Source organism: Spinacia oleracea, chromosome 6 (assembly GCF_020520425.1).
Source record: "Spinacia oleracea cultivar Varoflay chromosome 6, BTI_SOV_V1, whole genome shotgun sequence".
In the NCBI taxonomy this organism is placed as follows: domain Eukaryota; kingdom Viridiplantae; phylum Streptophyta; class Magnoliopsida; order Caryophyllales; family Amaranthaceae; genus Spinacia; species Spinacia oleracea.
In genome coordinates this window covers 35,873,070-35,888,701 of record NC_079492.1, presented here as the reverse complement: position 1 = coordinate 35,888,701, position 15,632 = coordinate 35,873,070, and positions in this window count along the sequence as shown.

Genomic DNA, 15,632 nt, shown 5'->3' with positions numbered 1-15,632 from the left:
TCCGATAGAAGTGGACGAATCTATTTTTGAAATTTTGAAAATAAGGACCTACGCGGCTTGTGACGTAGACCCCGCCGGCTAAAGATGGGGAACCTGTCTGCTAAGGGTGGACACCCCGTCCGATAGAAGTGGACGAATCTACTTTGAAATTTGTTTTGTGTTTATTTTTTGAGAATAAGGACCTACTTGGTTTGCGCCGTAGACCCCGCCGGCTGAAGATGGCGAGCCTGTTTCATTTTGTTTTTTTTAAGATTATATTTTTCGAAAACTGAGGACCTGCGCGGCTAGAGACGCAGACCCCGCCCGCTGAAGGTGGGCGAGCCCTGTCCGCTGAGGGTGGACGTCCCTGAATTCGTTTTTTTCTTGATTTGGAACTCGCGTGGTTCGTGGCGCGATCTTGCCTGATTGAGGTGGGCAAGTCCCTATTTCATTTGTTCTTGTGATTTCTTTTGAGAATTTCTTTTTGTACATTCTTGTAGGAGCGAATTCTTTCGAGGGATGCTCGGATTTAGTTGGAACCTAAATGTGGGTTGACAACGTGATTTAGATGGACCATTGTCTTGTGGCTATCATATTTTCATGGTTTTGAGCTAGTCTTTTCGGCTCAATTTTGCCACTACCTGGGTCCTTGATTAGGGGACTATGTATAAGTATCAACAGCGACCTTTGTCTTGAGGTCTTAATCTGGTTTTTTTTTGTTTTTTTTTTTTTGAGATTATCCAAACACGGGACTTCGTACAACGTAGTCTGGGAATATTGTTTTTTCTTTCGAGCCAAGCACGAGTGCTTGGTGGTCAATTCTTGTCAAAGAGGTTCTTTAGGGATACGCATTTTGTAATGTTCTTGATTGTGTTTGGGATCGTGCTCGTAAGTGCGAGCGATATTTGTAGTGGTGTGCTACTCTTAACAAAGCCGTGAGGTGCGACTTTCAGTAAAGAAATCGGCAATTTTCGAGTCGAATGGATACGGCAGGGCCCTATAGAAGTCGAAGCTGTTTTTGGGCCTGGGCTCATTTTCGGCGCCCAGGCCTGGGCGTTAAAGATTCCGGCGCATGTGCTCTGGGCGTTGAAAATGATTTCTGGGTATATTTTGACAGTTCTTATCCTTAATTTTTCTTTGCGTTAAAGGTACTCGCTTTTGCTTTGGAACGACGTAGACTGTTTAACGGGCGCTTATAGGGCGAGCGTTAGGTGCAGTAGTTTGATAGGAGTTTTGGTGACTCGCGATTTTCAGTTACCCTTGTTAGTGGGGTGACTTTATATATTCTAAGTAGTGCTTTAGAATTTGGGAGGGGTTGTAGCCATTATAAGGTTCGTTTTACACGATCAAACCTTAGGATTGTGCCCCTATGTATGTATAGCATTAGCGTCGAGAATTTGCGATAAAATCGTCATTTCGAGCATTTTTAGAGTGTTTTTCTCATGCCCCCAATTGTAGCTACGGGATTGGCTTGGTGCTATAATGCTTGGCATACGTTTTTATGGTTTCATGGTGACATGGATCATGAACAGTTTGAACCAGACTCGTTTAGTGCGAGGCACGTTCGAGTAGTGATTTGCTACTTCTCTTGTAAATGTCGTATTGTGCGACATTGCCATGGTCAAGGTAGTCACATGTTGAAGTGTGCCTTGACCAAAAGTTAGGTGTCTTTCTTTACGCATAACCATATTTAGAAATCTTTTGACTCACTTGCAACATCGAGATAAACGCATACTTAGCTTAAACCAACGACACTTTATTATGTTCGAAGAAGTCTTTTAAAAATCATTTGAAAATTATTTAAAATCCGAGTCCTACTGTGTACAATCCGAGGTGTCCTAAGTAGGTTGACTTATAGAAAGGTTCGTACAGGATTACATGAGTGAATCAAAAATACTGTTACGATTTTTAGAATGCTGTCTAAGGATTTCCTGGAAGCCAGGGTGCAGGCGTCAAGATATACTTGTGTCCGTTTGGCATATGCTTTAGGCTTTTAGGGCTATCTTTTCCAGAATTGCGGGAATATAAACCGTTTTCAAACTGACTTAGATTTACTTGGTGTATGTCTGTACAAAAGGTCAAGGTATATTTAGTTCTTTCCCTAGCTCTTTCATTTCAATTTTTAGCCCCCAATTGCTATTATGTCTTCCCATTAATGATGCTTTTAGATTTCGGTTTTAGATGCCCGTGCTACATGTCTGAGTAGGGTGAACCTTGGTTAAGTGCCAAGTCCTATTGACAATGTCTGATTTTTTTTAAAGGGGATTTGCAAGCATTTGAATTACTATGAACGAGTGCCCTGAGTTCGAAGGAACGATGGGGCGATGCCGTAGAACAATCCTCTTTATTGCAAGCTTACTGCCTTTACTACTTGTTGGCGATTATGACTGTGTCTTAGTGGTGAAAGAAGGTCTTTAAGCAAACAACTATGTCTTAGTGGTGAAAGAAGGTCTTTAAGTGAGTTAGTTCGCTTTATGGAGGGTCACGTCGAGTACTTTAGAGGTCATGGACGCTTGCGCTAGCCCCCATTCAATTGAGGCAAAGCGATCTTTTGAGTCTTGGCTAAGTGCCTAGGAGTGTGAGTGCTCCTTCTGGCAAGGGTACGTGCCCTTATTATTTTTCGATGTGTGCTCGTTTTGGTATCTTGATGACATGGATTCTTCCTTTGACTTAAATTTTTCTTTCGACTTGGATTGCAAGTAATTAAATTTCAATAAGGGACTCTATTTCTTATTCTTGTTTTTCTATAGGCTTTTAAAATTTTTGCAAATTGGTTGGACCGAATCATGGATTGCCTACGTATCCGCCTTAAATAGATTTAATTTGGAATCAGGTCTTGCGTAGTTCTTAGACTAAAAATGGTTTCTTAGAATGCCGATTTTAAACAAGTACGTTCTGAAGTGGGAACATATTATTTGAAACGGTAGAATAAGTGAAGTTTATTATTATTTCAATCTGCTGCCTTGCCGTAAGCCAAAATTTGTTTTATATATTTTTTTTTTATTGAGTACATGTATTTCTTTGGTGGTACGTATATCTGAATACGTGTTGTACCCCCCCCCCCCCCAAGTGTTCGTTATTGTTCCGTGTATGTGCGGATAAAATGACGAGCACTTCTGGACAAATTTTAGCAAGCAGAGAGATTCAGCGCCCAGGCTGGGGCGCTAAAGATATCGGCGCCCAGCCCTGGGCGCTAAAAATGATTTCTGGGTGGATCTTTTTGGTGCGCTAAATGCTTCTTTTCCTTTTTAGACTAACTTTAGAGGCGCTTTGCAAAGTTTCTTTTGTATTATTCACATTTTATTTTTTATGAGCGTAGAATGTACTTTTCATTTGTGTACTTTTTTTTTATTTGTGACTCAAGACGGCTTGAAAGATGGGTTGAATGACTTGTATAGGTATTAGTCAAGAACGAGGATTACATCAACCAAGGCCAATGAATAGCATGGGGACGGCTCAAGGGTATGTCAACAGGATGTATTCAAACAAGTTATATGGTCATTATGCTAATGGTGATGTAAGGTTTGGAAATAATGGGTATGACGCGCGTGTCAATGGCCGTACGTGGTTTGCAGTTGATAACAAGTTCAAGAACAAGGTTCGAGGTAATGGTTTCTTGGGTTATGGAAATGAGAACATTGATGGGTTAAATGAGCTGACCAGGGGCCCTAGAGCGAAGGCGTCTAAGAACATAAGGACTGGAAAGGGTAGACATCGTAGAACTTTATGTAGCTTTTGTGGCATGATTTGGATTGGTTGACTCAATTCTTTGTCTGTTTGGGTAAATTCCGCACTTTGGGACGTACGGGCTAACTCAATTCTTTCCCTTCGTTTACTTGGGTAAATTTCGCACTTTGGGAGGTACGGACTAAGTACTTCGCGGCTCGCTCTTTTCGCTCTCCCTTTTCTCTTTCTCTTTCTTTTTGCTTGGGATTTCTCCCCAACATAAATCCTTCAATTTTTTTTTATTTGGGCTAAAAGGTAGATGGTTATGGTCTTTGAGTCACAAGGCGAGACTGAGTGAGCCTCGTTTGGTAGGCCTATAGTGGACCTTTAATTTTAGGTGGCCTAGGGTGGACCTTTAAATTATCTTACTTTGCAAGCGTATTTAGTCGTTTCTTAAAATGTGCAAATAGCGTAGATTCAAAATGTTGTTTTTACCTTATTGAAATTTAACGAAAGAATTACATCGAAAATAAAGTTTTACAAGTTCCGGGATTTAATTGGAAGTTGTGATTTAGACTCGAACTTTCATTAATTTTTCTGATTATAACCCGTGTAGGAGGTGGCCTTGACTCAAAATAATGACGTGGCGTAAGCCTATAATACTTGACCAAGCAACTCTCAGACTTAGGCTAATTGGACCATAACTTTCGTTGGTTGACACTTTAGATTTTAACCCTTGGGTATCCATTTGTCATGCGCCATTTTGCTTAATGTTGGCGAGGTAGTTAATTGGGGAGATCGAATTTTTATTTTTGCAAGACTAGAATCATTAGTGCGGCTTCCCTCTTAGTGTGTATTGCTTTACCCCAATGGTAGCCTTATGGTATGCCGATTTGGGTATTTTCATGGTTCGTCATGTTGTATTCATGGAAAATCTTTTAGTCCGTACTTAGGAGTATTTAAAGGAGCAAGTGGCTCGAGAGGACTATGATAGTCGTGACCTAATGTGATCATAAGCCTTGAGGCCATTAATTTTTGCTAATGATATTGACACCTTAGGTTCACTTTGGGGGTTGTGCGACTATGGGGGAATGATTTTCAGAATGTGACTGTTTCTATTTTGCAAATACTATAATATATTCTTTTTATTGGTGAGAGAGAGTATTGAGGCCGTGGATTCTTAGCAAGGGATGACAATTACGTATGGGTGCTCGTTGATTTAAATGTTAGGAAGGGAGACTCAATATGGTTTAACCTTTTTACTTGCAGAACGACACCAAGCATCAGGACCGATTCTATGGATAAGACAACTAAGCCTTAAGATTTAGATTGTACTTTGGCATAGCCTAGTCTAGACTCGGATTTACTTTTTTATCCGAACATTATTTTTCCTTGAAGACTCTATTTGAACATTATTTTTTGAATACCTTGCCCATGTGACATTCATAGTTATTAGCATGTTCGGTTTTGGTGCCGAGCATTGTCGTCGTAGGAGGCCTAACAACGACACAAAGAGTTATTTATTTTTATTTTTTAGTCGCCTTTAGAATCGAGTGCCTTTTCATACGCCCTTGCAACAATTTTTACGAAAAGTTTTTTTTGCTACGTATATTTTTTATGTGCAGGCACTGAGGCTGCTGTGCCTGGCCAAAAGGCCAGGCAGCAACTTCAGCGCCTAGCAAAGGGCGTGAAAAATAATGGCGCCCAGCCAGGGGCGTTGAAAATGCGTCCCTGGCTGGTTCTCGTTTTCAGTTTTCGTCTACTTTTGTTTTAGCGACTTTAATTTTGCGTGCTTGCCTTATAACGTCCTTTACGCGTTGTGAAGCGTTTGTGGGATTCGTTACGGCCATCCCGAGCGTCGCTTATTTTTGTGGTGATCGTTCGGGTTTGCGGAACACGTATTTCGGTATAACTCTTTGGCAAATTGGTTTATGAATGTTCGGGCAATTTTTAAGGTCGTTGGTTTCTCTAGGATAGTTTGTCACACACAATCATGTATTTCGCTACACATAACTAACATTCCATCATGAGGCAATAATAATATGTCATGTAGGTTATGATAGGCTTCTATGGGTAGTTATTTGCGCCTGGCTTGGTACCGCTTCTATTACAGATCCAACACATGCCCCGGTCGAGGTAGTGCTTTCAACAGACGAATTTTGTCCCAGAAGGCCAACCCGCAAGTGCAAGCCAAGGGGGCATGCAGGCGAGAGGGACCTAATGAGCGAGCGATTGGGTTTGAGATAGGTGTACTACCTGCACAAGTACCGAGTGGGAAACATGCGCGGCGTGTGCACCCCCCTATTGGCGAAAAAAGGTATCCTTAGTCCCAACTCCCGAGGGAGCCGAGATTCGTTATGCGGTTCTGTCCGTTCACATTAATATGCTGATTTTCAGGTCGTCCCAACTTGATGGGGAAATAAACGAGGGGTAGGATCGTTTCACCCTTCGGCTATTTTGATTACCTACAAGCACGAGTATTTCCTACACTATCCCCAGTGGAGTCGCCACTGTTAGGGAGTCGAAAAAGCACGAGGCTAATGCGTGACCTCGTCCCTCGTGGGTGTGACGCTTCTTTTTGTCAAATCAAGTTTAATTGGATTTCCTGTGAGTTTACACCCAATTGACTAGTAATATAGGAGTCGCCATTCAGTTTTTAACGACAATGAGAAAAACTGACAAAACCCGGTTATCGTGACATAAAGGGAGTGCAATTATGTTTGACCACGACGGCCGTAGGTTCCCCTGTGATCCCTGGTGTTGGGGATCGCTTAACGTACACCCGCAGGGTAGAGATTGAGGGTTCGGGGGACTGTAACTACCGAGAGGAGTACTCGCTCTTCGATAACTCCAGAGGCAGGATATCCTTACTAGCTCAGCATAAATAATTGAAGGGACATGTGTTGACTATTAAACTAATCTGAGTTGATTTTATCAATATGCAACATATAGTACTAGATCGAGCGCGATTATCTGATTTAGATTGTTTTAAGGGACCTAGCATGATAATCCAATTTCCCAAAAATATCATATTTATTAAGCGTGATTAAACAATCAGATTTTAGTTAGTTTTACAGTTCATAAAAGGGCGAGGAAAGAAATTAAACCATGGAAAAGGGACACATTACGACGCACCCTTGAGAGGTGCGTCACGGTTCTCAGAAAACTAACCACTTTGACTTTGATGTTTCTCCTTTTATTTAACCAATCTCAAATTATGGGACAGGATACGTTCTTTTCGATTTATGGATCGATTGCGACAGAACGCGTAATCGGTTTTGCAGCGTGAGGCTTAGGCTTATGGGTTTAGAGTCAATACTCAGAATAATAATTGTGTGTTGTTGTGTCCTTTTCACGTCGAACTTAAGGCCCTATTTATAGAAAAGAGTTCGTGGAAAGATAGAATTGCAGAACTCTAATCCACGAGGAATTAGGAAAAAACACGTACCAGGTACTTTCAGCGCCCAGGCCTGGGCGCCGAAGATTTCGGCGCCCAGAGCCAGGCGTTGAAAATAGGATCTGGGCTATTTTTCTTAGTCAGATTCGGATTCCTAGAATCCGGAGTATTTGAGATTTAATTGAGTCTTTTAGTGCGTATTAACCTTGTGACGGGATGCGTCTGGGCCCGTTACGAACTCTAGGCTCGTTAGGATTTTAATTAATACGTGACTCTTATTTTCGAATTATATTAGGAATAGGATTCTCTCATAATTTCTATCTCATTTAAGATTTATGTTGGAGTGCAACACCTAATTCTGACAGGTTTCTCTCTTTTATGACTTGCCACTTTTAACAACTACCCATTACGGCAGTTACTATTTTTAGCAGGTTTCCATAAATAGCAGGTTTCTATAAATAGCAGGTTTCAGGTGAAATGAAAAGGGGTGATCGAGATTCGTTATTTTATAGGAGATGCGTTGTCAAGTGGAGATTTACGCTTTCATCATCGAACCTTCCCTTTCGGGAATGGGGACAAAAGTAGGTGTCTACAGGAAGCATTGCTCCAGCTAGCTGTTCCGATCACTTGATCTCACTAAATTAATTGTTCGCAATTAATCTGAACCTTGGTAATAGACTTAATGCACCTTGGGTGAAGGACATATTTCCTTCAGTCTCCCACTTGTCATTCAGACAAGTGTGCATTCACATTCCTTTGTCGCTTAGTGTTACTTATTGAACATAAGGTAAGATCCAAGCCATCCTTATTAGGTCCAGAAGTGTTTCTCGGATTACAGAGCTCAACTGTTAAACTTTTGCAGAAGGTTAAGCCTTAACCATTCTGAGCACGACCATACATTTTATAGTATCTAACTCTCCGAGAGGCCTTGTTACACAAGAACACCATATCCTATCAAAGATAGGAGGACAATCCATTCTTGCAATCTATGAACACTCACTTTGATTCATAGTACGCCTAATAACTGCTTTTATAGCCTCCTTTTACGGTGCGACGTTTAGCTAGCATCAAAGGGAACTAATTCTCAAATGAGCAGACATAATCGCTCATGTTCTTAGGAACAGTTTCTAATCACCATTAATGAGAACTACCTATTACATGACGTTAATCTCTTAAAGTGTTCTCATGGACAATCCGATACAAGATCCAATAAATATCTATGCAAAAGATTCTGACATCCAGTCACTCTAGTTCAAGAAACAGAACTAAGTAATCTACTTGCAATCTAATCTTCATTAGTCATTGGTCGTCCACCTTTCAATGACCTGGATTAGGGATCCTTTGTGACTTCAATATTCAAGTTCACTTATGGGTGTTTCTTTGTCGAAGAATCCATCTTGACATCCCATTTGAATGATTTGAATCACATGGACTTATCATTTAATACTCAACCAAAATTAAATGAATATGAAATAATAAATTTCATAAATATGAAATGGTTAAACCAATTGTTTTAAACATAGATCTAACATATGTTCTAAAACAATACTTAGAAAATCAAAGCCATTCTCGGACATGCTTGATTCCCATGGTTGCTACATTTGCGTTGTGTTTCACTTGTGGCAACGGTTAAGTCAATGGATCCGCAACGTTGTCGTCAGTTCCAACCTTGCAAATCTCGATTTCTTTTCTTTCAACGATCTCTCGAAGTATATGAAATCGCCGCAGTACGTGCTTGGACTTTTAGTGGCTCCTAGGCTCCTTTGCCTGGGAAATGGCTCCGCTATTGTCGCAATACAAAGCCACTGGTCCTTCAATGGAGGGGACAACCCCAAGTTCTTCGATGAAGTTCCGAATCCAAACAGCTTCCTTTGCTTCTTCTGAGGCAGCAATGTACTCGGCTTCAATTGTAGAATCCGCAATAGTGCTTTGCTTAGCACTTTTCCAACTTACTGCTCCGCCGTTAAGGCAGAACACAAACCCAGACTGTGATCTGAAATCATCTCTGTCGGTTTTAAAGCTTGCGTCCGTATAGACCTTAATAATCAACTCATATGTACCACCATAAACCAGAAATTGATCCTTAGTCCTTTTCAAGTACTTTAGGAAGTTCTTGGCCGCAGTCCAATGCGCCTCACCTGGTTCTGACTGGTACCTGCTCGTTGCACTGAGTGCGAACGTAACATTTGGCCTTGTACAAATCACAGCATACATGATGGATCCAAGCAACGGACACACGCCTGCGCGCCGAGCAGCTGGGTTGTGGGCTTTGCTTACTCGTCGCTGCTGTGCGCTACTGCTTGCTGTTGCGTGCTCGCGCCCAATGGGCTTGCCTCACATGCCTTGGCTCGCGAGCTTGCTGGCTCGTTGGGCCTTGCACGCTTACGTGCTTGGCTCGACGGGCCGGCACCTCCGATGCCCTTCGTATTCGCGATTTATTATATTTCTGATATATTATTTATAGTTTCGTATACGACGAATCACCATCGTACGATACGATTTATTCGTGTCGCCCAGCTTACGAATATTCGCGATACGATATACGATTCCGACAAAGGTCGTATCGTATAATACGTTTCCAACTAATTCCCGAAAAGCTATTAAATGAATTTCCGATTCATTTAATCCGGTGATCTGTTACGTGTCATTGGTGTGACCTTGTAGGTTCAGTCAAGAGTAAGTTGTGAGTTCAATATCCATTAGAACTCACTGATCGGAAGCATTGCTCCAGCTAGCTGTTCCGATCACTTGATCTCACTGAATTAATTGTTCGCAATTAATCTGAACCTTGGTATTAGACTTAATGCACCTTGGGTGAAGGACATATTTCCTTCAATCTCCTACTTGTCATTCAGACAAGTGTGCATCCCCATTCCTTTGTCACTTAGTGTTACTTACTGAACATAAAGTAAGATCCAAGCCATCCTTATTAGGTCCAGAAGTGTTTCTCGGATTACAGAGTTCAACTGTCAAACTTTTGCAGAAGGTTAAGCCTAACCATTCTGAGCACGGCCATGCATTTTACAGTATCTAACTCTCCAAGAGGCCTTGTTACACAACAACACCATCTCCTATCAAAGATAGGAGGACAATCCATTCTTGCAATCTATGAACACTCACTTTGATTCATAGTACGCCCAATAACTGCTTTTATAGCCTCCTTTTACGGTGCGACGTTTAGCTAGTATCAAAGCGAACTAATTCTCAAACGAGCAGACATAATCGCTCATGTTCTGAGGAACGATTTCTAATCACCATTAATGAGAACTACCTATGACATGACTTTAATCTCTTACAGCGTTCTCATGGTCAATCCGATACAAGATCCAATAAGTATCTATGCAAAAGATTCTGACATCCAATCACTCTAGTTCAAGAAACAGAACTAAGTAATCTACTTGCAATCTAATCTTTATTAGTCATTGGTCGTCCACCTTTCAATGAACTGGATTAGGGATCCTTTGTGACTTTAATATTCAAGTTCACTTATGGGTGTTTCTTTGTCAAAGAATCCATCTTGACATCCCATTTGAATGATTTGAATCACATGGACTTATCATTTAATTCTAAACCACAATTAAATGAATATGAAATAAATAAATTTCATAAATATGAAATGGTTAAACCAATTATTTTAAACATAGATCTAACAGATGTTCTAAAACAATACATAGAAAATCAAAGCCATTCTCCAACATGCTTGATTCCCATGGTTGCTACATGTGCGTTGTGTTTCACTTGTGGCAACGGTTTAGTCAATGGATCCGTGACGTTGTCGTCAGTTCCAACCTTGCAAATCTCGAATTCCTTTCTTTCAACGATCTCTCAAAGTATGTGAAATCGCCGCAGTACGTGCTTGGACTTCTAGTGGCTCCTAGGCTCCTTTGCCTGGGCAATGGCTCCGCTATTGTCGCAAAGCCACTGGTCCTTTAATAGAGGGGACAACACCAAGTTCTTCGATGAACTTCCGAATCCAAACAGCTTCCTTTACTGCTTCTGAGGCAGCAATGTACTCGGCTTCAGTTGTAGAATCCGCTATAGTGCTTTGCTTAACACTTTTCCAGCTTACTGCTCCGCCGTTGAGGCAGAACACAAACCCAGACTGTGATCTGAAATCATCTCTGTCGGTTTGAAATCTTGCGTCCGTATAGCCCTTAACAATCAACTCATCTGTACCACCATAAACCAGAAACTGATTCTTAGTCCTTTTCAGGTACTTTAGGATGTTCTTGGCAGCAGCCCAATGCGCCTCACCTGGTTCTGACTGGTACCTGCTCGTTGCACTAAGTGCGAACGAAACATCCGGCCTTGTACAAATCATAGCATACATGATGGATCCAATAGCCAAAGCTTATGGAATTCCACTCATCTTTCTACGCTCATCAGATGTTTTGGGACACTGATTCTTGCTTAGATATACTCCATGTGACATGGGTAGATGGCCTCTCTTGGCTTCCATCATATTGAACCTAGCTAGCACTTTATCAATGTAAGTGCTTTGGCTTAGTCCAATCATCCTCTTAGATCTATCCCTATATATCTTGATGCCCAATATGTACTGTGCCTCTCCTAAGTCCTTCATTGAGAAACACTTCCCGAGCCAAGTCTTTACAGACTCCAACATAGGAATGTCGTTTCCAATAACCAGTATGTCGTCAACATACAAGACTAGGAATGCAATTTTACTCCCACTGACCTTCTTGTATACATAAGATTGGTCCTGATTCTTGATGAAGCCAAACTTATTGACTGCTTCATCAAATCGTGTATTCCAACTCCTTGATGCCTGCTTTAGTCCGTAGATGGACTTCTTAAGCTTGCATTCCTTTCCTTGGTTCTTTTGATCGACAAAACTCTCCGGCTGTGTCATGAACACAGTCTCTTCAAGAACACCGTTCAAGAAGGCAGTTTTGACATCCATTTGCCATATTTCATAGTCATGAAAAGCGGCAATCGCAAGGATTATCCGAATAGACTTAAGCATCGCGACTGGAGAAAAGGTTTCATCATAGTCAACGCCGTGAACTTGCCTGTAACCTTTTGCTACCAATCTAGCCTTGTATATGTATACAATTCCATCTTTGTCTTTCTTCAATTTGAAGACCCATTTGCATCCGATAGGTGTGAACCCATCCGGCAAATCAACCAAATCCCAGACTTGATTTTTAGAGATGGAGTCTATTTCAGATTGCATGGCCTCTAACCATTTAATGGAGCTTGGGCTCGTCAGAGCTTGCTTGTAATTCAAAGGTTCATCACTATCCAATATGAGAACGTCTAAGTTTTCAGTCAAGAGGACGCCTGTCCATCTGTCCGGCTGAAAAATAGTTCTATTTGACCTACGAGGGGCAACAACGTTTTGAGGAACTACTCCCACTGGCTCTTCTAAAGAACTTGGAGGTTCATCAACTTGAATTGCTTCTAAAGAGTTCTGAGTTTGTTGTTCATCTCGAATGTCTTCGAGGTCTATTATTCTCCCACATGTCAATTTGGAAATATGATTTCTTTCCAAAAAGGCACTGTCACGAGCAACGAATACCTTGTTGTAGAAGTAATACCCCATAGTTTCTTTTGGATACCCAACGAAGAAACATTTGTCAGATTAAGGTTGTAGCTTGTCCGAAATTAATCGCTTGACATATGCTTCGCAACCCCAAATCTTCAGAAAAGACAACTTTGGAAGTTTCCCAGTCCATAATTCGTATGGAGTCTTTTCAACAGCTTTTGATGGAGCACGATTCAGTGTGCGTGCTGCAGTTTGCTACGCATGTCCCCAGAACTGTAAAGGAAGTTCGGCCTGACCCATCATTGACCTGACCATATCGAGTAAGGTCCTATTTCTCCGTTCTGACACTCCATTCCATTGAGGTGTCCCCGGAGCAGTCAATTCAGAAAGAATACCGCATTCTTTTAGATGGTCATCAAACTCGTGGCTAAGATATTCACCTCCTCGATCCGATCTTAGAGCTTTGATTTTTTTGCCATGTTGATTCTCTACTTCATTTTGAAATTCTCGGAATTTCTCAAACAATTCAGACTTGTGCTTCATTAAGTAAATATAGCCATATCTACTGAAGTCGTCCGCAAACGTTATGAAATAGCTGAACTCACCCCTAGATTTCGTACTCGTAGGCCCACATACGTCCGTATGTATTAGCCCTAGTAGTTCGCTTGCTCTTTCTCCCACCTTTGAGAAAGGTTGCTTTGTCATTTTGCCAAGTAAACAAGATTCGCATTGATCAATCTTCTCTAAGTCGAATGATTCTAGAATTCCTTTCCGTTGAAGTAATTCCATGCGCTTTATGTTTATATGGCCTAATCGACAATGCCACAGAAATGTGAGATCCGAATCACCAGTTTTAGCCTTTTTGGTATTTTATGTTACAAATGTGTTTGCTCGTATCTAGCACATAAAGACCGTTTTCTTGTTGTGCTGAACCATAAAACATTCCATTCAAAGAAAAAGAACAACTATTGTCTTTAAATTGAAAACTAAAACCTTTAGAATCCAAACTTGAAACGGAAATGATGTTTCTGGTGATAATAGGAACATAGTAATAGTTTTCTAGTTCCAAAACAAACCCACTAGGCAAAGAAATAAAATAAGATCCTACGGCTAATGCAGCAATCCGTGCTCCATTTCCCACGCGTAGATTCATCTCGCCTTTATCAAGCTTTCTACTTCTCCTTAGTCCCTGTGAATTGGAACATAAGTGTGAGCCACAACCAGTATCTAATACCCAAGAAGTAGAATTAGCAAGATTACAATGTATAACATACATACCTGAAGGAGAAGCAACATTTCCGTCCATCTTCTCTTCCTTTAGTTTGGGGCAATCTCGCTTGTAATGACCAATTTCATTACAATTGAAGCATTGCGATATAGAAGGAGAAGCATTCCTCCTCATCTTGCTCTTAGAAGGCGCCAGATGCCCTCCGGGAGTGGACGAAGATGCAGCCTTGCTTTTCTTCCCCTTGCCTACTTTCTTGAATTTAGTGCACCTCACATTCAAAGGGTCTTGATTGAACTTAAGGATTTTCTCGCATTTCATGAGTAATTCCACAAGTTCACAGAATGTGCTCTCTTTCTGATGAAAGAGATAGTGCATCTTAAAACCCTCATAATCCTTATGAAGAGAATTCAGCACTAGTGCAATAGCTACCGACTCTTTGATGGAACCACCAAGTCTCTCAATTGTGAAAAATAATCCAGACATCATATCCACATGAGACCGAATTGATGTGTTTTTGTCCATCTTGACAGAGTAGATGCGCCTTTGTGCCTCCAGAAGTTCGATTTCTAGGCACGACTTGCGTGGGGTTATGAGCTTGAGATTGCTCATCGAATTAGCCAATTCGTCAACCCCATTACCACCAGTTTGGCACAAGGGTCGAAAACCCGCACACTTATCCTCGAGGCTACTTAGGAGAGCTTGAGGTTCAAAAGTAATGAACCTCCTTCTCCAACTCTGAGGGATAGACTTAAGGATGAACTCCGTGACAAGGTACTTGTGAAGTGCCCAACTTCTGTACCTTTCAGGAGTCATGCCTCGCGCATCATAGCTAGGGAAAGGTTATTCAATGACATAGTGTATGCCATTAACTTTCAAAACTTCGACAAGTTTCTCTTTCCATTCAAGAAAATTAGTCAAGTCTAACTCGACATCCAGAATTTCAGATGATATGATTGTCGTTATGTTTGCGACCATTTTGATTACTACAATCGAAAAGAATTTGCAATAAATAACCATTCATACAATTCAATAACTTTGAAATAAAAGCAAAAACGTGCAATCATTAAAGCTATTAAAACATTTCATTCATGCAAAAAGCAAAAACATGGTCCAAAATGAATGAAACGATTCCAAGACCCTAAAAGTCTTAAATCCTTAAGAAGCTTTAGCATGTCTTAAGTAGTTTAATATTTTAGGTAAGCAAAACCTATTGCTAGTAATCTCCAAATTACTCTTGGTTAATAAATTAATGCCATAATTTATCCCATTGCCACAACTTAATGCCATTGTTGTTTGAGTTGTAACCACAATCAACGTGCTCCTTTAGGACGCCTTACCACCTAAGTCAACTAAAATAGCACCTCGCTTTAGCGTAAACCTACTATCTTAGATCCCTAGATTTTTGTAAGTGTTGATTTGGAAGGCAATTTTTAAACTCAATATTACTTGGACCTAGTTGTTTCTATGTTGGTTCGGTTATTAAGTGGACTTAAAACTAATCGATTCATAGGAAACAACCTGTTCATGCAAAGTATACATACATCCATACATTCACGCATAATATATATATATTAAATTGCATAAATAATTGGTGATCTAGTATGGTCCAAAACTTCTTGTCTTGAAGAATCCAATCTTCATCACCTCCTTGTTAGCTTGGCATCGTCTTGAATCTTCGTTCAATGCTAACTTAAAGTTCTAAACTTAGAAATACTTGAAAATAATAAAATTACATCAAAATTTCCATGGTACGCATACCATATTTAAAACTTTACATTCAAAGATAGAACAGTGCGCAGACCGTATTTAACTATCCTAAATTGGCCATACTAGTCACTTGGAGTACCTGCATTGCA